At 40.7% G+C, this 22581-nt stretch overlaps 1 protein-coding gene and 1 non-coding gene across 3 annotated transcripts in view; one reads left to right on the top strand and one right to left on the bottom strand.

Annotated features, from left to right (window-relative positions):
• Positions 1-22581, top strand: part of macrod2 (mono-ADP ribosylhydrolase 2) — a 1308647-nt gene that overhangs the window by 994689 nt on the left and 291377 nt on the right. The window lies entirely within an intron of this gene.
• On the bottom strand, positions 22038-22117 carry trnaa-agc (transfer RNA alanine (anticodon AGC)). Its single transcript has one exon. It is a non-coding gene; the product is annotated as a tRNA-Ala (tRNA).

Genomic DNA, 22581 nt, shown 5'->3' with positions numbered 1-22581 from the left:
GCTGTCTATTTACCACCACAAACTGATGATGCCACTAAGACCACACTCAACGAGCTGTATAAGGCCATAAGCAAACAAGAAAATGCTCATCCAGAAACAGCGCGCCTAGTGACCGGGGACTTTAATGCAGGCAAACTTAAATCAGTTTTACCAAATTTTTACCAGCATGTCACGTGCAACCAGAAAAAAAAACTCTAGACCACCTTAACTCCATACACAGATTGGCAAATCTGACCATAATTCTATCCTCCTGATTAGAAGCAAAACTAAAGCAGGAGGTACCAGTGACTCGCTCAATACGGAAGTGGTCAGATGAGGCAGATGCTACGCAAGAGGACTGTTTTGCTAGCACAGACTGGAATATGTTCCCGGGATTCATCCGATGGCATTGCAGAGTATACCACCTCAGTCACCAACTTCATCAATAAGTGCATCGACAACGTTGTCCCCACAGTGACTGTACGTAGATTTCCCTAACCAGAAGCCATGGATAACAGGCAACATCCGCACCGAGCTAAAGGATAGAGCTGCCGCTTTCAAGGGCCGGGACACTAATCCAGACGCTTATAAGATATTCCGCTATGCCCTCAGATGAACCATCAAACAGGCAAAGCATCAATACAGGACTAAGTTTGAATCCTACTACACCAGCTCTGACGCTCGTTGGATGTGGCAGGGCTTGAAAATGTACAGACTACAAAGGAAAAACCCAGCCGCGAGCTGCATAGTGACGCGAGCCTACCAGACGAGCTAAATGGCTTTTATGTTTGATTCGAGGCAAGCAAAACTGAAGCATGTATGAGAGCACCAGCTGTTCTAGACGACTGTGTGATCACGCTCTCCGTAGCCGATGTGAGCAAGACCTTTAAACAGGTCAACAAAGCCGTGGTGCCAGACGGATTACCAGGGCGTGTACTCAAAGCATGCGCGGACCAACTGGCAAGTGTCTTCACTGACATTTTCAACCTCTCCCTGGCCGAGTCTGCAATGCCAATGTTTCAATCAGACCACCATAGTCCCTGTGCCAAAGAAATCGAAGGTAACCTGCCTAAATGATTACCGCCCCGTAGCACTCACGTCGGTAGCCATGAAGTGCTTTGAAAGGCTGGTCATGGCTCACATCAACACCATCATGCCAGAAACCGTAGACCCACTCCGATTCACATACCGCCCCAACAGATCCACAGATGACGCAATCTCAAGCGCACCCCATACTACCCTTTCCCACCTTGACAAAAGGAACACCTATGTGAGAATGCTGTTCATTGACAACAGCTCAGCATTCAACACCATAGTGCCCACAAAGCTCATCACTAAGCTAAGGACCCTGGGACTAAACACCTCCCTCTACAACTATATCCTGGAATTCCTGACGGGCCGCCCCCAGGTAGTAAGGGTAGGCAACAACACATCTGCCATGCTGATCCGCACCCTCAGTGGTGCGTGCTTAGTCCCCTCGTATACTCCCTGTTGACCCACGACTGCGTGAACAAGCACGAGTCCGACACTATCATTAAGTTTGCTGACAACACAAAAGTGGTAGGCCTGATCACCAACAACGATAGACAGCCTATAGGGAGGAGGTCAGAGACCTTGGTGCCAGGACAACAACCTCTCCCTCAACGTGAGCAAGACTAAGGAGCTGATTGTGAACAACAGGAAAAGGAGGGCTGAACAGGCCCCCATTAACATCGACAGAACTGAATTGGAGCGGGTGGAGAGTTTCAAGTTCCTTGGTGTCCACATCACCAACAAACTATCATGATTCAAACACACCAAGACAGTTGTGAAGAAGTACCACAACACCTTTTCCCCCTCAGGAGACTGAAAAGATTTGGCATGGGTCCCCAGATCCTCAAAAAGTTCAACAGCTGCACCATCGAGAGCATCCTGGCCAGTTGCATCACTGCCGGGTATGGCAACTGCTCATCATTTGACCGTAAAGCGCTACAGAGGGTAGTGCGTACGGCCCAGTACGTCACTGGGACCAAGCTTCCTGACATCCAGGACCTATATACTTGGTGGTGTCAGCGGAAGGCTCATAAAGTTGTCAAAGACTCCAGTCACCCAAGTCATAGACTGTTCTCTCTGTTACCGAACGGCAAGCGGTACCGGAGCGCCAAGTCTAGATCCAAAAGGCTCTTTAACTTCTTATGGCTGCAGGAGCAGTATTGAGTAGCTTGGATGAAAAGGTGCCCATTGTAAACGGCCAGCTCCTCAGTCTCAGTTGCTAATATATGCATATTATTATTAGTATTGGATAGAAAACACTCAAAATATTGTCTGTGAGTAGAACAGAACTGATATTGCAGGCGAAACCCTGAGGAAAATCCAAACAGGAAGTGGCTTCTATTTTGAAAACTCCATGTTCCATAGCCTCCCTTTGCTGGATTTAAAGGGATATGAACCATATTCCTATCGCTTCCTCAAGGTGTCAACAGTCTTCAGACATAGTTTCAGGCTTTTATTTTGAAAAATGAGCCAGAACGATAACATCTCGTCAAGTGGTCACATGAGTTTTGCTCGCGCAACAGAGTTTGGACAGCCATTGTTTTCCCCTCTCCTACTGTGAAAGACATTTGCGGTTGACATATTATCGATTATATATTTTAAAAACAACCTGAGGATTGATTATAAAAAACGTTTGACATGTTTCTGTGGACATTATGGAAACTATTTGGAATTTGTCTGCGTTGTCGTGACCGCTGTTTCCTGTGGATTTCTGATCATAACGCGCCAAACAAACGGAGGTATTTTGGATATAAAAATAATCTTTATGGAACAAAAGGAACATTTGTTGTCTAACTGGGAGTCTCGTGAGTGAAAACATCCGAAGATCATCAAAGGTAAACGATTAATTTGATTGCTTTTCTGATTTTCGTGACCGAGCTACTTGATGCTAAGTGTACTTAATGTTTTGTCGAGCGATCGATAAACTTACACAAACGCTTGGATTGCTTTCGCTGTAAAGCATCATTTCAAAATCTGACACGACAGGTGGATTAACAAAAGGCTAAGCTGTGTTTTCCTATATTGCACTTGTGATTTCATGAATATAAATATTTGTAGTAATATTTATTGAATGTAGCGCTATGCTATTCAGCGGTTGTTGATGACATTTATCCCGTTAACGGGATTGCAGCCATAACAAGTTAACAGCTGCTACCCCCAAGCCATAAGACTGCTGAACAACTAATCAAATGGCCATGTGACGCATGTGACAAATACATTTGATTTGATTTATGAACTTTGAGTTGTCTTTATTTGTGCAATAAAAGTTCAGTAGAGTGACTTTATATTGTACCCATCTCATTATCATGTGTTTTGGATAATACTTGAGATATGAATACATTGACATGTAATGTATTGTGCAGCCAGCCAAAATAATTAAGGTGTTTTCTTATTTGAAAAATAATAAAGCCAACATCTCTTTTTTACAAGAAACTCAATACCATTATAAAATGTCCATTTGGGTCTGTAGTCATTTCTGTAAATTGAACTTTTTCATCAATGAGAATTGACCAGATACAATGCTATTTCACAGCAAATAAATTGACAACAGAATGCTTATAGGGAAGGACACTCAACAAGCACAGCACTTACACAAATTACTGATGATTGGCTGAGAGAAATTGATGATTAAATGATTGTGTGGGCTGTCTTGTTAGACTTCAGTGCAGCTTTTGACATTATTGATCATAGTCTGCTTCCGGAAAGACTCAAGTGCTATGGCTTTACACCCCCTGGATAAAGAGTTACTTGTCTAACAGAACACAGCGGGTGCCCTTTAATGGAAGCCTCTCAAATATAATCCAGTTAGATTCAGGAATTCCCCAGGGTAGCTGTTTAGGCCCCTTGCTTTTTTACATTTTTACTAACGACATGCCACTGACTTTGAGTAAAGCCAGAGTGTCTATGTATGCGGATGACTCAACACTATACACGTCAGCTACTACAGTGACTGAAATGACTGCAACGCTCAACAAAGAGCTGCAGTTAGTTTCAGAGTGGGTGGCAATGAATAAGTTACCCCTAAATATTTCTAAAACTAAAAGCATTGTATTTGGAACAAAACACTCACTAATCCCTAAACCTCAACTAAGTCTTGTAATAAATAATGTGGAAATTGAGCAAGTTGAGATGACTAAACTGCTTGGAGTAATACTAGATTGTAAACTGTCATGGTCAAAACCTATTTTCTTTTTAAAAAATGTAACCTTTATTTAACTAGGCAAATCAGTTAAGAACAAAATCTTATTTTCAATATTGATGCAGTAGTAGCTAAGATGGGGAGAAGTCTGTCTATAATGAAGCAATGCTCTGCCTTTTTAACAACACTATCAACAAGGCAGGTCCTACAGGCCCTAGTTTTGTCGCACCTTGACTACTGTTCAGTCGTGTGGTCAAGTGCCACAAAAAAGGACTTAAGAAATTTGCAATTGGCTCAGAACAGGGCAGCACGGCTGGCCCTTGGATGTACACAGAGAGCTAATATTAATAATATACATGTCAGTCTCTCCTGGCTGAAGTGAAGGAGAGATTGACTTCATCACTACTTTTATTTATGAGAGGTATTGACTTGTTGAATGCACCGAGCTGTCTGTCTAAACTACCTGCACACAGCTCAGACACCCATGCATACCCCACAAGACATGCCACAAGAGGTCTCTTCACAGTCCCCAAGTCCAGAACAGACTACGGGAGGCACACCGTACTACATAGAGCCATGACTACATGGAACTCTATTCCATATCAAGTAACTGACGCAAGCAGTAAAATTTGATTTAAAAAAAAAACACCTTATGGAACAACGGGGACTGTGAAGCAACACAAACATTGGCACACACACACACACACACACACACACACACGATAACATACACACTATACATACACATGGATTTACTACTGTAGATATGTGGTAGTGGTGGAGTAGGGGTCTGAGGGCACACAGTGTGTTGTGAAATCTGTGAATGTATTGTAATGTATTTAAAAATGTATAAACTGCCTTAATTTTGCTGGACCCCAGGAAGAGTAGCTGCTGCTTTGGCAGCAGCTAATGAGGATCCATAATAAATACAAATACTCCTCTGGATCTTGAGGAGTAGGTGGAGGAGAATGCCAACCCATCCCAAGTTCGTTCAAACCTTTTACTTCCTATTGCTGGTAGGTGAGTTTGTTGTAAGAAAACAAATAAGACAACACCTTAATCATTTTGGCTGGCTGCACCATTCCATTGACATTCCATGTCACACACGTTAACGTGTCCATATCTTAAAGTGGCTATATGTAACTTTTTGGGCGACCAAATTCACTTAGAAATGTGTGTTATAGATCTATCATTCTCATTGAAAGCAAGTCTAAGAAGTGGTACTGGTATGTGCACTATTTCTATGATTCCATTCTMAAGTTTTGTTTTTGAGTCTTTTACTTTCAGTTTAGTACACCAGCTGAAAATACATTATTTTGGTTATGGAAAATATATTTCACAGCGTTCTAGATGGTACAATGATTAGTTTAACTATTACAATTTTTGCAACCATGAAATGGCGGAGCTATTTCTGCATAGTGCATCTTTAAGTGTTATCCACAATATGTGATATTGAGATGGGTCTTTACATATTTTGTGTCTCATATTGACTCCATACCTTATGTAAGGTGTTGATACACTACATAAACAGTTACAATGACAATAGTTTTGATCAATCATCAAGCTTCTTAATGGGTATGTATTCACAAGACATCAAAAACTAAACAAACCAATAAATCCCTCATGTTCCTATTTCACCTACTCCCCTTTAATGGTTCCCACATTATCTGTCCTGTACTTTTATGCTTACTATATGATTCCATACGTGTTATTTCATAGTTTTGATGTTTTCACTATTATTCTACAATGTAGAAAATAGTAAAATGAAGAAAAACCCTGGAATGTGTAGATGTGTCCAAACTTTCGACTGGTACTGTACATGTTATTCAATAATTTCATCAAAACTGCTTGCTCGCGTCAACGAGCATCTGCATATCCATGCGCTAAAATAGAACTTGGTTCTATTTTTGACGTTTCATGCTCTGCCCTACCTCTCCCATCTCCTCATTGGTTTTTCAGAGCATATACCCATGTGTGTGATTGAAAGCTGAACTGAGGTTTACACTCCAGTCCAGTTGGTCCACAGAAGAAAAAGAAGATTGAAGAAGAAGAGGAGGAGGAGGACGAGGAGGAGAGATTACTCTAAACTAATTAAGTTTCCCCTTTTATCTGTGGAGTAGAGAACACATGATTTTGTGTGACTTAAAATGGGTCAAAATTCTACAAAGATCCAGGAAAAAAAGGATCTTGTACATTGCAGGTAAAATAACAACCCAATGTTTATATCCCAGGACAAATTAGCTAGCAACAAGTCCATGAATGTTTCATGTGTTCTGTCCCCAAATTAATATAGTTGGTTTGGAGTTCGTTTTGATATTTCAACCTGTGTGTCCTGATCACGTCTGGTGTGGATGGACAAAATCAACAAAATCAAAAAGCACACGTACGCACGCGCGTGCCGGTGGTGGTCAGCATCTTATGGTTCCACATGAAACCATCACCCACCCTTGCCAAAGAACCATTGTGGAACCCTCTTTTCTAAGTGTGTGGCAATACTACTTTAAAGGTACAAAAAAAATCAACTGATTTTAAGGACGAAGCATTTATTTCCAAAATATACATTTTGTCACAATTTGGGATTGAGAATTGCAATGGGATTAGAATTGGGATTTGTACAAATTGGTATTTTCCATTTGTTCAGAAATCATAATTCATGATCAGACAGACGACTAGACCATACTCTCACGCAATAATAATGAAACGCTGTTACTTCAAGTGACACAACTTTCATTTTCCATTTCCATCTATAAATCGATTTTAACAGTATATTTCATATTTTATCAGAGTGGAGAAAAGATTCTGCATTGAAAGGGATCCATCCGTGTACAGTCCCAGTCTTACCATGTGTAGCTCACACTGCATCCCAAATGGCACCCTATTCCCTATATAGTGTACTACTTTTCCAAAGTCAAAACTAGCGCACTACATAGGGAATAGGGTGTCATTTTGGAGACAGCCGCTGCCTATGTTACTCGCTTCCTTCCACTATAAGCCAGCTAATTAAACATGTTCTCCTTTCAAGTAGTCCTTCAGCAGTTCAAAAGCTGCATTTAAAAGACGTGCAAAGACGATTGCTAATCTGAATCAGGAGGTGATTGAGGGAACATGGAGGGAACATCATAAATATGAAAGAGAAGTGACTTGGCAAACTGCATGCTCCTTTCCTGGTGAAATGACCCTTTCTGGCAGAATGTTCACGGTTACAAACATTCATCTGTAATATGAATATAGAGTATAATATTGTCCATGACCACAAACACATGAATATGTCAAATGTTAAAGCTTGAAATGCCAAAACATGTACGGGGCAAAGTTGTGTGTGTGTTTGTGTGTGTGTGTTGGGGTGTCAGTATAGGTATGTGTGGGTAGGGTCCAGTATGTGTGCATAGTCAGTGGAAGAGAGTTAGTACAAAAAAGGGTCAATGCAGGTAGCCATTTCATTATCTATTTAGCAGTCTTGTTTAACAGTCTTATGTGTTGGGAGTAGACGCTGTTCAAGGTCCTGTTGGTTCCAGACTTGGTGCACTGGTACCGCTTGCCGTGCTGTAGCAGAGATAACAGTTCATGGCTTGCGTGGAAGGAGTCTCTGACACTGCCTGGTATAGAGGTCCTGGGTGGCAGGGAGCTCAGCCCCAGTGATGTGGAACTGTACTGGGCAGTACTCACCACCCTCTGTAGTGCCTTGCGGTTGGGTGCTTTGCAGTTGCAATACTAAGCGGTGATGCAGCCAGTCAAGAGGCTCGCAGTGGTGCAGCTGTAGCTCTTTTTGAGGATCTGAAGGCACATGCCAAATATTTTCCGCCTGCTGAGAAGGAAGAGGTCCTGTCTTTCCCTATTCACAGGGGTGTATATGGACCATGTTAATTATTTAGTGACGTCGACACAGAGGAACTCTCGATCCACTCCAKTACAGCCTCATCGATGTGAATGAGGGCGTGCTCGCCCCTCCGTTTCCTGTTGTCCAAGATCAGCTCCTTTGTCTTGATTATGTGGAGGGAGAGGTTGCTGTCCTGGCACCACACGGTCGGGTCTCTGACCTCCTCCCTATAGGCTGCCTCATCATCATCAGTGATCAGTCCTACCACCGTTGTGTCATCAGCAAACTTGATGAAGGTGTGGGAGTTGTGCACGGCCACGCATTCGTGGGTGAACAGGGAGTACAGGAGTGGCACACACTAGGCACACACCCCTGATGGGCCCACAAGTTGATAGTCAGCGTGGCGAATGTGTTGTTGCCTACCCTCACCGCCTGGGGCGGCCCATCAGGAAGTCCAGGATCCAGTTGCAGAGGGAAGTGTTCAGTCCCAGGGTCCTGAGGTTGGTGATGAGCTTGGAGGGGACTATGGTGTTGAACGCTGAGCTGTAGTCAATGAACAGCATTCATACATACATATTCCTTTTGTCCAGGTGGGTGAGGGCAGTGTGGAGTGCAATAGAGATTGTGTCATCTGTTGATCTGTTGGGGCGGTATGCGAAATAGAGTGGGTCCAGGGTGTCTGGGATGATGGTGTTGATTAAGGGCTTGTAAGTAAGCATTTCACTGTAAGGTGTACACCTGTTGTATTCGGCGCATGTGACAAATAAAATGTAATTTGATGTGAACCATGACCAGCATTTCAAAACATTTCATGGCTACAGATGTGAGTGCTACGGGGCGATAGTCATTTAGGCAGGCTACCTCGGCAATCTTGTGCACGGGGACAATGGTGGTCTGCTTGAAACAAGTTAGTATTACAGAGTGGGTTAGAGATAGGTTAAAAATGTCAGTGAAGACACTTGCCAGCTTGTCTGTGCATGCTCTGAGTACGCGTCCTGGTATTCCGTCAGGCCCCGCGGTCCTTGCAAATGTTAACCTGTTTAAAGGTCATATCACATCGGCTACGGAGAGCGAGATCACACAGTCGTCTGCAACAGCTGGTGCTCTCATGCATGGTTCAGTGTTGCTTGCCTCAAAGCGAGCATAGAAGGTCTTTAGCACGTCTGGTAGACTCGCGTCACTGGGCAGCTCACGGCTTGGTTTCCCTTTGTAATGCATGATAGTTTGCAAGCCCTGCCACATCCATCGAGTGTCAGAGCCGGCGTAGTAGGATTCGATCTTAGTCCTGTATTGATGCTTTGCCTGTCTGATGGCTCGTCTGAGGTCATAGCGGGATTTCTTATAAGAGTGCTAAATGTTAATAAAACCAAGTTTCTGTTGTTCTCTAGATCTCGTTATATTGACCCTGAGGACCTGCGTATTTGCACATTAAAGGGAGCCCAAATTGAGCAAGTTCCCCATTATAAGTAGTTGGGTATTTGGATTGACGATAAGCTATCTTTTAAAACACACATTGAAAAACTGACAAAAAAGCTGATAATTAATATTGGTTCCTTTTATATAAATAAATCCTGCCTCACTTTTGAAAGTAGGAGGAACATTGTTTAAGCAATGCTTCTCCCACTACTTGATTATGGTGATATAATCTACATGCATGCGGCAGCCTCTGCTTTAAAACCTTTACATTCAGTCTATCACTCAGCACTGTGTTTTACCACTGGGGACCATTTTTTTTACAATTCACTGCATTTTTTTATAATTCTGTTGGCTGAGAGGCTCTGACTACAAGAAGGGCCCAGCATTGGCTACTTTTTGTATATAAAGCGTTTCTTCAGAGACTCCCCCACTACCTCACCTCACATATTAATTGGAGATCCAGCAATTTTCAGACTGAGGATTTTAATTTTTTTTGTTATGCCCCCAGCTCATGGAATAGCCTTCAGGCCATCTTGAAGTTAGGTCTCCATTGGACAGTTTAGATTGAGTTTAAGGGAGAGGAATGTGAGAGCCTGCCTCTCTTTCGCCGGCGTTTCCACTTTCGAGTCCCGGGGATTAAGGCCTGGTCCGAAGTAAGCAGAACGTCCAAAGCTGCAGATTCGTTGAATGAGAAATGATCATCCAAAGAGAGAGCGAGAGAGAGAGAGAGAGAGAAATTGCCCAGAGCGTGCCTCACTCCCATATCTATTCTTAATAAGTCCAATATCTTTTCTTGCCTTAAAATGGAAATCTGCAGTTGCTACATACATTTTTGGATTTATAAATTATTGATATGTACCCATTGATTCTTGAAGAATATAACTTATGCGCTTAGTTCAGCTGTTATACCCCATGAGAACCCAAAATATATGTTTGTTTTACTCCAATGTTTACAAACAAAGTGCATGTAAAAAAACACTTTATAGCCTTAAAACATGGTTAAAACTATCATTTTGATATCATGGATGGTCAGTCCTTGCATCCATAGCTCTGTCTTTGAATTTAAGAGTGGTTACATTTCTTTTTCTTCGTATTTTGATTAAATTGTAGAAAATACACCACTTTTATTTATTATATAAAAAAATAAGTGTCTCATTTAGTTACAGTTGGAATTACCAATTGAATCATGGTAATTTTTTTGACCCCACACTCCAAAAAGCAAGTTCTGCAGGCTATAGTTTTGTCTAATCTTGATTATTGTCCAGTTGTGTGGTCCAGTGCTGCAAGGAAAGACCTAGTTAAGCTGCAGCTGGCCCAGAACAGAGCGGCACGTTTTGCTAAAAATTGTAATCAGAGGGCTGATATAAATACTACGCATGCCAGTTTCTCTTGGATAAGAGTTGAGCAGAGACTGACTGCATCACTTCTTATTTTTATAAGAAACATTAATGTGTTGAAAATCCCAAATTGTTTGCATTGTCAATTTACACACAGCTCTGACACACACTTATCCCACCAGACATGCCACCAGGGGTCTTTTCACAGTCCCCAAATTCAGAAAAATTCAAGAAAGCATACAGTATTATATAGAGCCCTTATTGCATGGAACTCCCTTCCATCTCATATTGCTAAAAAAAACAGCAAACCTGGTTTCAAATAACAAATAAAGCAACACCTCGCGGCACAACGCCTCTCCCCTTTTTGACCTAGATAGTTTGTATGTATGCATAGATATGTAGGCTACGTGTGCCTTGTTAAAATTTTTATGTAGTTCTGTCCTTGAGCTGTTCTTGTCTATTGATGTTCTGTATTATGTAATTCTGTATTATGTTTCATGTTTTGTGTGGACCCCAGGAAGAGTAGCTGCTGCTTTTGCAACAGCTAATGGGGATCCTAATAAAATACCAAATACCAAATCATATCGTATTATATACGACTTAAAATATATCTCATATATATATATACAGTACCTGTCAAAAGTTTGGACACATCTATTTATTCAAGGGTTTTTATTTATTTTTACTATTTTCTACTGTAGAATAATAGTGAAGACATCATATGGAATCATGTAGTAACCAAAAAAGTGTAACAAATCAAAATATATTTTATATTTGAGATTCTTCAATGTAGCCACCCTTTGTCTTGTTGACAGCTTTGCACACTCTTGGCATTCTCTCAACCAGCTTCATGAGGTAGTCACCTTGAATGCATTTCAATTAACAGGTGTACCTTGTTAAAAGTTCATTTGTGGAATTTCTTTCATTTTTAATGCGTTTGAGACAATCAGTTGTGTTGTGACAAGGTAGGTGTGGTATACAGAAGATAGCCCTATTTGGTAAAAGATCAAGTCCATATTATGGCAAGAACAGCTCATATAAGCAAAGAGAAAAGACAGTCCATCATTACTTTATGACATGAAGGTCAGTTAATGCAGAAAATGTCAAGAACGTTGAAAGTTTCTTCAAGTGCAGTCGCAAAAACAATCAAGCGCTATGATGAAACTGGCTCTCATGAGGATCACCACAGGAAAGGAAGATCCAGAGTTACTTCTGCTGTAGAGGATAAGTTCATTAGAGTTCCCAGCCTGAGAAATTGCAGCCCAAATAAATGCTTCACAGAGTTTAAGTAACAGACACATCTCAACATCAACTGTTCAGAGGAGACTCCGTGAATCAGGCCTTCATGGTCGAATTTCTGCAAAGAAACCACTACAAAAGGACACCAATAATAAGGAGAGACTTTCTTTGGCCAAGAAACAAGAGCAATGGACATTACACCGGTGGAAATCTGTCCTTTGGTCTGATGAGGCCAAATTTGAGATTTTGGTTCCAACTGCTGTGTCTTTATGAGACGCAGAGTAGGTGAATGGATGATCTCCGCATGTGTGATTCCCACCATGAAGAATGGAGGAGAAGCTGTGATGGTGTTGGGGTGCTTTGCTGGTGACACTGTCTGTGAATTATTTAGAATTCAAGGCACACTTAACCAGCATGGCTACTACCAGTAGTGGAAAAAGTACCCAATTGTCATACTTGAGTAAAAGTAAAGATACATTAAAAGAAAATGACTGAAGTAAAAGTGAAAGTCACCCCGTAAAATACTACTTGAGTAAAAGTCTAAAAGTATTTGTTTTTAAACATACTTAAGTATCAAAAGTAAATGTAATCGCTAAAATATACTTAAGTATGAAAAGTTGAAGTATACGTCATTTAAAATTCCTTATATTAAGCAACCCAGACGGCACAATTTTCTTGTTTTTTAAATTTACGGATAGCCAGGGGCACACTTCAAAAGTCAGAAATAATTTACAAACAAAGCATTTGTGTTTAGTGAGTCTGTCAGATCAGAGGCAGTAAGGATGACCAGGGATTTTCTCTTGATAAGTTTATGAATTAGACAATTTTCCTGTCCTGCAAGCATTCAAAATGTAACAAGTACTTTTGGGTGTCAGGGAAAATGTAAGGAGTAAAAAGTACATTATTTTCTTTAGGAATGTAGTGGAGTAAAAGTGAAAGTAGTCAAAAGTATAAATAGTAAATTAAAGTACAGATACCCGCAAAAAACTACTTAAGTAGTACTTTAAAGTACTAAAGTACTTTAGTACTTTACACCACTGGCTACTACACTGGCTACTACTGGCTACTACAGCATTCTGCAGCGATACGCCATCCCATCTGGTTTGCGCTTAGTGGGACTATAATTTGTTTTTCAACAGGACAATGACCTAACACACCTCCAGGCTGGGTAAGGGATATTTGACCAAGAAGGAGGGTGATGGAGTGCTGCATCAGATGACCTGGCCTCCACAGTCACCCAACCTCAACCCAATTAAGATGGTTTGGGATGAGTTGGACTAAAGAGTGAAGGAAAAGCAGCCAACAAGTGCTCAGCATATGTGGGAACTCCTTCAAGACTGTAGGGAAAGAAATCCAGAATCCTAACTACACTGAACAAAAATATAAGTGCCACATGCAACAATTTCAATGATTTTACTGAGTTACTGTTCCTATAAGGATATCAGTCAATTGAAATAAATTTGTTAGGCCCTAATCTATGTATTTCACATGACTGGGCAAGGACGGAGCCATGAGTGGGCCTGGGAGGGCATAGGCCCACCCACTGGGGAGCCAGGCCCAGCTAATCACAAATAGTTTTTTCTCCACAAAGGGGCTTTATTACAGACAGAAATACTCCTCAGTTTCATCAGCTGTCCGGTTGGCTGGTCTCAGACGATCCCGCAGGTGAAGAAGCCGGATGTGGAAGTCCTGGGATGGCATTGTTATACGTGGTCCAGTTGGACGTACTGCCAAATTCTCTACGTTGGAGGCGGCTTATGTTAGAAAAATTAACATTCAATTCTGTGGCATCAGCTCTGGACATTTCTGCAGTCAGCACGTTAAGTGCACATTCCCTCAAAACTTGAGACATCTGCGGCATTGCGTTGTGTGACAAAACTGCACATTTTAGAGTGGCCTTTCATTGCCCCCAGCACAAGGTGCACCTGTGTAATGATCATTCTGTTTATTTAGCTTCTTGATAGGCCACACCTGTCAGGTGGATGTAAAAAAAATGTGTGAACAACATTTGAGAGAAATAATCTTTTTGTGCATATGGAACATTTCTGGGATATTTTATTTCAGCTCGTGAAACATGACAACAACACTGTACATGTTGCGTTTATATTTTTATTCAGTATATATTTATAAGTAGGGTATCCAGTAGAGGTTGGTGTTTGAAAGCAGCTTAATCAAAGAAAGCACCGGAACCACTGKAAAATCAGTGGGAACGCGCATTTTGCAACACACAGATTAAAAACGTACTTCTGATAAAGTGATAAACTCATTGGCACACTGCTTCGAAGTTAGCTGCTTAGCGATTTCGACGCATGCCTTGGAGCTCCGGTATTAAACGTAACATCACTAGTAAATCAGTAGTTCTGGACTTAGCACACCTGATTCAACTTGTCAATAAACACAATAATAATACCTATGTAATTTTATCCATATAATATGGCTAACCAGAATTTTTTTTAAACTATTTTTGCTTTTATACAATGGGTTACCAGCATTAAAAAGAAAGATTATTTCCCAAACCATACATTTTTCAACAAAACGCAAAGCTACATTCACTAACACTAGTTGTCAAGTGCAATTTTAGGCGTTCTCTGGTTGTTCGTTTTATTCATATTGACTGCCATGTAAAGCAAAACTACCCAATCACTGGTTGATAGTTCCAAAACCTTGCAGGTTGCTATGGCAAACAAAAATGTTTGCTATGGAGGCTCTTCCCTCTTTGCTAGCTAGCCAGCTACACACAGCTAAAACAATCACTTCAGACTGAAGCTGGAAAGACAACAAACTAGCTTCATTTCGTGTTACCTGTTTTCTATTGATATTTCTTTGTATATACAGTATCCATAAAAAAATATGCTCATTCATGATTTCAACTGGCTGAAAAAAGCTGCTGTCTTGTCCCAACTCCGGACACGTTCATTATTATGGGACACAGTGGAGATGTCAGCAATAATGTCTAGATTAGGGTTCCCCAACTAGAGCCCGAGGGCCGAATATCGCCTGCACTGGTTTTATTTGCCCCCCAAGTTCTCGGAGAAAATCTTTTATTAATTAATTTATATATATTTTTGGGACATAAAAGACTGTAAAAACACCAAGAAATCAGCTCCAAGTTATTTACATTTTGTAAATCTGTTCCCAAGTATTCCCACGCATAATAGAGAGACACGTGATTCTATACAAATGTAAGCAACGTTCAAAATTATTATGTTTTAGTCAAACATTTCTGTTTGGGTTTCTTGTGGTCAATTTGCTGTCTTCAAATGATTTGTAATCATGGTCCGGCCCCACGACCATCCGCTCAATAAAAAATAATAATACCTATGTAATTTTATCCATATAATATGGCTAACCAGAATTTTTAAAAACCCTGCGTGGTTCATCAAAAGGTTTTTTATAGAACCTTTGATTGAGATTGAGGTTATATTACAGATTCTATATAGCACCAAAAAGGTTGTCACCATAGAGGAACCCTTTTTGGTGCTATATAGAACCTTTTTCAAATGGTTCTTTATAGCACCGTAAAATGTAAAACCTTATCGGCCTGGTTCTCTATAGAACCTTCAAAAAGGGTTCTATATTGCACCACAAAGTGATCTGCCATCGTTACAAGCCAAATAACTCTTATTTGTCACTATATATAACAATTTTTGGGGGTTTCACAGATGCAATTTGTAGGTTTCTTGATTTAGGCCTATCGGAGCTAGTGTGGTAACGGTACACATTTTGTTGGCTTATGCCCTTTTATTTTCTATATTTTAGAGGATTCATCACTTCGAGTTACAGTATTTTCTAAAGAGTCAGTTTTCTGCTTTCAGACAAGCATCCAAAGATGTTTTCACTCCTGACTTGTAGCCTTTCATCCCGCTGCCCACCTAAGATGTTTTTAGGCCTTGAATATGCAAATCACATGCCGAACTCCATATGCAATTTACCTCCACATTTCTTTACCATCATCACTCTCTCTCTCCTCTCTCTCACTCTCTCTACCTCTCTCTCTCTTTCAATACCTCCCACTCTCTCTCTACTTCTCTCTCTCCCCTCTCTTCCTCTGTCCCCTCTCTTTCTGTCTCCCTCTCCTCTCCCTCTCTCTTTCTCTCTCCCTCTCTCTCTCTTTCTCCCCTCTTTCTCTACCTTTCCATCTCTATCTCTCTCTCCCATTTCTCTCATCACTGTCCTTTATAAAGCCCAAAATATTTCTAAAATTAGAGTCCTTGGCTATCATCAGTGTTAAACCCTTAAAAATCCCTATCTGCAATTTATTTAATTCCATCTCCTTCTCCGTTTTCATTTAATTTTCTCCTTTTCCCCTTCGTTTTAAAGCAGCATTTCATTTGAGAGCTGAAAGAAATCTGAATGCCTTTTTCAATTTATAATGTCATACCTCTCGTGATAAATACAATAAAACATTTAATAAGAGCATAGCAATCATGGGAGGGTGTAAGATGTTAATCAATGGAAAGTTCAAAGCTTTAAAGGGATTAATGTGGAAGGTTTATAATAAAGGAGTAGATTCTTAGGGCGATAGGTACGGCTGCGATTACATTACCCTGTCTGTCAGTCTGCTGGTGTGTGTGGTAGGTGGAGGGGGGGTTGATAGTGTGTGCGCCACTGACACGTGGCCTTAGGCCAGGCAACTCAAGCTATATATTATATATATTGTTTACAGGAGAAAGAAAAATCCCTGCTTGAGGAGGCCTGCAGGTTAAGAAGGGAAATGTTGCATTATCAAGGTGTGTCACAATAGGTAGATTTTTTTATGCATATTTTAAATATATATTTTTGTATTGGTCATATGCAGGTCACATAGAGGTAGGCTATAGCTGTGTCCCCAGGACATTATGTAATTAAGCAATAAAACATGAGAGGCCATATTTCATAGCCATAGACCACCACAGCCATGATAAAAATATCATAACACATGGACTCAAGTCTATTTTTGCTTTTATACAATGGGTTACCAGCATTAAAAAGAAAGATTATTTCCCAAACCATACATTTTTCAACAAAACGCAAAGCTACATTCACTAACACTAGTTGTCAAGTGCAATTTTAGGCGTTCTCTGGTTGTTAGTTTTATTCATATTGACTGCCATGTAAAGCAAAACTACCCAATCACTGGTTGATAGTTCCAAAACCTTGCAGGTTGCTATGGCAAACAAAAATGTTTGCTATGGAGGCTCTTCCCTCTTTGCTAGCTAGCCAGCTACACACAGCTAAAACAATCACTTCAGACTGAAGCTGGAAAGACAACAAACTAGCTTCATTTCGTGTTACCTGTTTTCTATTGATATTTCTTTGTATATACAGTATCCATAAAAAAATATGCTCATTCATGATTTCAACTGGCTGAAAAAAGCTGCTGTCTTGTCCCAACTCCGGACACGTTCATTATTATGGGCCAGTGGAGATGTCAGCAATAATGTCTAGATTAGGGTTCCCAACTAGAGCCCGAGGGCCGAATATCGCCTGCACTGGTTTTATTTGCCCCCAAGTTCTCGGAGAAAATCTTTTATTAATTAATTATATATATTTTTGGGACATAAAAGACTGTAAAAACACCAAGAAATCAGCTCCAAGTTATTTACATTTTGTAAATCTGTTCCCAAGTATTCCACGCATAATAGAGAGACACGTGATTCTATACAAATGTAAGCAACGTTCAAAATTATTATGTTTTTAAGTCAAACATTTCTGTTTGGGTTTCTTGTGGTCAATTTGCTGTCTTCAAATGATTTGTAATCATGGTCCGGCCCCACGACCATCCGCTCAATAAAAAATCGGCCTGCGGCTGAATCTAGTATATGATCCCTGATCTGATTTTTAGAGTGGAGATCAAATTTATAAATTCCATGGCTGGGCAGATAAGACAGTGGATCAGTAGTAGTAGTGGTAGAAGTAGTGCGTTCCTAGGTAACAACGTAAACGATGGCACTTTTTATGAATGTACTGGTCATGTGTATGTTGTCTAGTATATCATGGGCAGGATAGACTCTAAGAATGGGAATTCCAAACCACCCGTTGTATAAAATAAAATATATTTTTTACTTGTATCTCTCGTCCTCAGTGGTCAGTGGTKTACTAATACCAGTTCCTACTGAGTGTGGTCTCATAAATATGAGATGGCTATATGTACAGTGCATTCGGAAAGTATTCAGATCCCTTAACTTTTTCCACATTTGGTTACGTTACAGCTTTATTGTAAAATAGATTAAATAAAAAAATGTCTTCATCAATCTACACACAATACCCCACAATGACAAAGCAAAAATAGGTTTTTAGACATTTAAAAATGTAAACAGAAACAGAAACACCTGTTTCTTCCATGTAAGAATGATGGAGGCCACTGTGTTCTTGGGGACTTTCAATGCTGCAGAAATGTTTTGGTACCCTTCCCCAGATCTGTGCCTCCACACAATCCTGTCTCGGAGCTCTATGGACAATTTCTTCGACCTCATGGCACCATCCCTAAGGTGAAGCATGGTGATGGCAGCATCATGCTGTGGGGATGTTTTTCAGCGGCAGGGACTAGGAGACTAGTCAGGATTGAGGGAAAGATGATCGGAGAAAAGTACAAAGAGATCCTTGAGGAAAACCTGCTCCAGAGCACTCAGAACCTCAGTCTGGGGTAAAGGTTCACCTTCCAACAGGACAACTCCCCAAGCACACAGCCAAGACAACTCAGGAGTAGCTTCGGGACAAGTCTCTGAATGTCCTTGAGTGGCCCAGCCAGAGCCCGGTTATGAACCCGATCGAACATCTCTGGAGAGACCTGAAAATAGCTGTGCAGCGACGCTCCACATCCAATCTGACAGAGCTTGAGAAGATCTGCAGAGAAGAATGGGAGAAACTCCCCAAATACAGGTGTGCCAAGCTTGTAGCGTCGTACCAAAGAAAGCTCAAGGCTGTAATCGCCAAAAGTACAGAGTAAAGGGTCTGAATACTTATGTAAATGCTTTTCCATTATGGCGTATTGTATGTAGATTGAAGAGGGGAAAAAGCTATGAAATCCATTTTAGAATTACGGCTGTAATGTAACAACARGTGGAAAAAGTCAAGGTCTGAATATTGTCTGAATGCACTGTATATATTTGGCCCCTCTTTCATAGACTTATTATTTTGTGCCTTTCTTTATGTATCCCTCCCACCACAGTGATATTCAACAAGTGTCAATGACTGACCTCTCTAGGAGATTAGGATGTATTAAGGAAGATGGGAAATCATTTCCTTCAGGGTATACATCTATCAGAGCAGGAAAGTGCCTGTCTGTGAAGACACTTTTCTTAGATACTCTTCTATAAGTGTTATTTTTTTGAAAATATATAGCTTTCAGTACAAAATAGCAGATAAGTAGATAACCAAGACAAATGCTTTATTCCTTGTGTGTAAAAAAATACCAAATAAAAGTACACTACCAGCAAATTGGCTTCAGAGAGGACTGAGTGGACACTATACCCTTTTCACACTTTTTTGCTGACCCTCATGATGTACTTCGCTGGCTAGCATCGTTTCCTTTCCCATTGTGCTTTTAAGCATGGTCCATGCAACCAGGCTGCAGTACAGCTTGACATGGCTCAGCTTAGCTCAGTTCAGCTCAGGTCAGTAGTCTTATAAGGGTAATAGTGTACTGACTGGGGTGGGTTTGGTTGCTCAGCCATATAGCTGTGGTCATAGTGGTTTAATCAGAGGTGGTGGGTTGGTACAGTAGCTGCTCATGCCTCAGAGATGAGTGGTCAGCTGGTCACGATTGAGATACGGTTGGTTAGCTGTGGTCGTAGTGTTCATTGTGCGGCAGTCATCTCTATTGAACCAGCAACCAGGTCAATTAGATGCCTCTGTCTCACTATTACTCTCACTGTATCCTCGGGCTGCTGCACTCTACTGTGTCTGTCCTTTATGGTTCAGTTGGTAGTGCATGGCGCTTGCAATGCAAAGGTTGTGGGTTCGATTCCCTGGGCCTCCAATACAACAAAATGTGTGCATGCATCTCTGAAAATCTCTTTGGATAAAATAGTCTGCTAAATGGCATACAGTGCCTTTGGGAAGTATTCAGACCACTTGACTTTTTCCACATTTTGTTACGTTACAACATAATTCAAAACATATATGTTTTTTTATTCCCTCAGCAATCTACACACAATACCCCATAATGACAATTACATTTTTGCAAATGGATAGGCTTCTACCAAGAGCCATTTTCATTTGAAGAACCCTTTTTGGAAGACTAGTGTTCTTTGTAATGCAAAGGGTTCTATCTAAAACCTTTAACATCCTAAGAACCGATTTGGAAGAAAAAGTTACATGATGATTATTTGGAAGGCAATAAGGGTTCTTTGGAGGTCATGAAGGATTCTACATAGAACGCTGAATCTGAATAAGCTTTTTATTGTATTTATTTTTCTTTATTTTAGATAGAGTCTGAACGTTAATGTTTACCTCAGTGTTTAAACTTTAACATTAGGAGTTTGAGTACTGTGATAAGTTTAAAAAGATAGATGTGAGAATGTTTTCAACTGTACTTAAATGGGAATATTTGTGCATGTATCTGGTACTCTATTAATCATTGTACATGTACAGTACTGACATATTTAATCTGTTTTCCAGGATTTCTGTCATTCAAATTAATGTTATATTGAGCATAGAGTAGGAGAATAGAAGGGAATATGAGTGAACCAGCAGAGCAGTATATTGTATGGTACACTGCAAATAGGCCAGTGTTACCTAGGTTACATGTTTTCAGTGTAACATTTCTAGTGTTGATTCAGGAGTACATTAACGTAACAGTGGGCAAAATCAGGGTCACACAGGGTGTTTCTTGCTAGTCTTAAACAAATCTACTTTGAAACAAAAGTATACACCTCTAACATGGTTATAGGCTTAAAAAAAGAAGACACCTGAACCATGTCAGATATAGAGTTGTATTACATTTTGAGTTTGCAGCCCAGTTTTACACTTTATATACATCGCAGAAGACGGAAATATAACAAGACCTTGTGACATAGAAACACTGGATGTTTGGTGTTAAAAATAAAAAAGTGTATTAATGATGAAATTATTATAAATATGAATAACATTCCGCCCATGAGGCCACTAGAGGGCAAATTGGTACTTTTATTGCAGGAAAGGGTTGAGCAGTAGAGTTGAGTGTGATTGTGTCATTGTTACTCTGTGTAGAGGAAAACACTCATTATATTTCCCAGAATGCTCTATTGCATGTTGATTTTCAGAATTGTTTGTTTCAATTTATTTCTTTATATATGAGATTCCCTCCCTCCCTATCTCCCCTGCATCTCTCCTTCCTTCCTTCCTGAAACAAAACACTGTGCAATCTGATAAAGATAGATTCCTCTGCATTCTCTGTCATCATTTGAACGACATCAGACACTGGGGTTATCGCTGGTGTGAGATGTGAGGCTGGAGCTGTGAGGCTGGGGCTGTGAGGCTGGGGCTGGGCGGTTGGATGAAAGGAAAGCGAATGTCAGATGTGTCATCTGTGTTGTGAAATTAAGTATGATAGAGAGAGGGAGAGAGAGAAAGAGAGAGAGAGAGAGAGAGAGAGAATGACATAAGAGAGAAAGAAAGAGAGAGAGATCCTGAAGTGTAAAGTGCTGATTTACTGCCTCAGTGAACTCCCCAGTGAGTGTTAACTGACAAAAAGATCCCAAGCCTGGAATCATAGAATAATTATTCATAAACTGTGTCCCATATATAGTGCACTACTATCGACCAGAGCCTTATCGAAAGTAGTGCACTATGTAGGGAAAAGGATGCCATTTGGGACACAACTCTAAAGCAGGAAGACAGATGTGAATTAGAGAAGATCAACAGAAATAGAAACCAACTAGCAGCAAGTGTTTCACAGTTTCCCACAGAGAGAACCCAGATCATTGGACCCAGGGTCCAGTGCTATTTACTCAGGCTACTGGGACAGGCTGCCCCCCTGGAGGATGGTGTTTAGTGTGTCTTTGTACTGGGGGATAGATCCACACAGCACAGCAGTCACCCTGAGAATTACACAGCTACTGGGCAGACCGGTGCTGTGTGTTCCCCATTCAATGGCTGTGTGTGTGTGTTTAGAATTAGTATGTAATCCCTGTGGGAATTGAACCCACAACCTTGGCATTGCTAGTGCCACACTCCTACCAACTGGGCCATACAAACCCACTGTGCAGGTCACTGCGTGCATGGTAGCAGTGTGTGTGTGCATGCAGCTGACAGGTACAGCATGATAGTGGTGTAGTTGCATACACTACAGGCCTAGAAGTCATCTTTACTGTGTCATCTCCAGCAGGGTAACTAATGACTGAGAACTACAGGAGGCCACTATGTCCTCAGAGAGAGGAACCACACAGGAACAATGAACAGCAAAATCAATTGCGTACATTTAACTCTGACAGTGTAAAATGTACACTATTTTCAGTGAACTGGTGTTCAAATACAATTTTGAAAGATGTAACTCTGTTGCAGTGATCCCCATTTTACATGTTGTTGTATTTTTTTACCCCTTTTTTCATGGTATCCAATTGGTAGTTACAGTCTGGACTTGGGAGAGGCGAAGGTCAAGAGCCGTGTGTCTTCCGAAACACAGCCCAGCCAAGCCACACTGCTTCTTGACACCACACCCA

The sequence above is a fragment of the Salvelinus sp. IW2-2015 genome, linkage group LG18 (genome assembly GCF_002910315.2).
Source record: "Salvelinus sp. IW2-2015 linkage group LG18, ASM291031v2, whole genome shotgun sequence".
Taxonomy (NCBI): Eukaryota; Metazoa; Chordata; class Actinopteri; order Salmoniformes; family Salmonidae; genus Salvelinus; species Salvelinus sp. IW2-2015.
Note: the sequence above shows the minus strand (reverse complement) of the source record. Positions and strands in the feature narration are given on the sequence as shown.